At 49.5% G+C, this 1,828-nt stretch overlaps 1 non-coding gene across 1 annotated transcript; it reads right to left on the reverse strand.

Moving 5' to 3' along the window:
• Positions 1-1,471: 1,471 nt before the first annotated feature.
• TRNAK-UUU (transfer RNA lysine (anticodon UUU)) lies at positions 1,472-1,544 on the reverse strand. The gene has a single exon. It is a non-coding gene; the product is annotated as a tRNA-Lys (tRNA).
• Positions 1,545-1,828: the final 284 nt, after the last annotated feature.

The following is a 1,828-nucleotide window of genomic DNA, read 5'->3' on the forward strand; positions in this document are numbered from 1 at the left end:
AGGCCGCCATCACCTTTAGGTGCTCGACTGTTAAGGAGAGGGAGAGGGCCGCCATCGAGAGGAGAGGAAACGAGCAACTCTCTTTTGGGGTAGGGGCCCCAAAAGGGAGGTCCGTCAGGGTGCGTAGCACGCTCGACTAATAAGGCCGCCATCGGCTCGACTGGTAAGGAGAGGAACGAGAAGAACTGTTAAGGCCGCCATCGCTCGACCAACGGGAGAGGAATTTATTACTTGTCCCGCACCGGGCAAGGAGAGGGGCTCGACTGATAAGGAGAGGAACTTGAAGAACCACCGGGCCGCCATCGCCTTTCAGGACCTATTAATAATGAAGTGCAACAACGGAGAATGCACCTAAAGTATTTGACTGTTCCGGCCGTCACGTAATAAGTCTTAACCTCATGCCCTGTGCCGTCCAACCAATATTGAGTACTTCACGCACGTCGGGAAAGGAAGCGCTTGGGATAACGGTAAAGTAATCACTTGGGTGGGATAACCTTGCATCGCATCTTTCTGGCTGGTTCCAACGATGGAGTAGTTGGAGCCAACGAATAAAGGCTCTTTCCGTAATCCGGGAGCTCTCTATTTTTCCTATCATGTTTCTCCTATCATTTTATCCCTATGCCATAATCAAAATATTCTTTATGTGTACTACTTTTTGACCTGGTGCTCGAACTAGTAATTAATGGTCAATTTCGATCCTTTCGGTATGCGTTGCGAACACCTTCATTTTTGGGATGACGTCTCCTATTTGATCTGGAGAAGCGAGAATCATCGGAACGAATAGAGCAGATGGTCCAACCGCAGAACTTCTTCTTTTTCATTACTTCCATGGTCGTGCCTCGTGGCACGGCAGCACCCGTACTATTGAAATGGTTAGTCGGTAGAGATGTTCCCACAGGTGCTCCTTCTTCCAGTGGCACTATAATCCCTATTCCTACATCTCTATTACCCTCTCTAGTCTATCTACATCCCAGGGGATTCATACGCTCTATGGACGAAGCGAAAGGTATAGTGTTGGTTGGAGCAAGCCGCCCTATTCTATTACCAAACCTAATTGGGATAAGCTCACCCGAAACTAGAGCTAAAGACGCATCATTTTGCTCCGTTTTCGTTCTTCATTTTATTCTTCTCGGATTCATGGGAGACTTGTCATATCCAGAATCTTTCCGCGGTGTGCTCTGTTTACTATTATTTCGTACCCTTCTCTTACCATACAATCATGGGCGCGATAGGTTAGCGAACAAAGGGCTCCGAAGAAAACGCCAAACGCTTCGGTCCAACGGGAATGATGAGACACGACGAAATGACAAGATAAGGTGCCCCGGGAGCTTGTGCCCCCCCCCACCCCCCCATTTGGAAATAAGGGAATTCGGGCCTGTAGCTTTCCCCGCCCCCCCTTCGTCGGGTGGGGTTCCGAACGGGACCTCACTTTGGGTCACTGTATTAATAACCTCTATCAGTCAAGCAGGCGTGGGTATAGCAGGACTCGAACCTGCGACCATTAGGTTAAAAGCCCGATGCTCCACCAACTGAGCTATACACCCTCCCTGAAACCAACCCAACAATCAATAGCATATTATAGCAGCAGTAGAGAAACATGTGCTTCTCTGGTGTGGGAGAGGCGGGCGATGGCGGCCCGGTGGTTCTTCAAGTTCCTCTCCTTATCAGTCGAGCGATGGCGGCCTTTTAGTCGAGCGTTCGTTACCTCACCCTGTCGGACCTCTCCCGGTGGTCGAGCGATGGCGGCCTTATTAGTTCTTCTCGTTTCATTTTACTTATTGGGTGGCCCCTCTCAAATAAGTAACTAAAAAAGTAATGCTTACGCATC

The sequence above is a fragment of the Pinus tabuliformis genome, chromosome 6 (genome assembly GCF_031772625.1).
Source record: "Pinus tabuliformis cultivar Carrire ecotype Pingquan chromosome 6, CPIR1, whole genome shotgun sequence".
In the NCBI taxonomy this organism is placed as follows: domain Eukaryota; kingdom Viridiplantae; phylum Streptophyta; class Pinopsida; order Pinales; family Pinaceae; genus Pinus; species Pinus tabuliformis.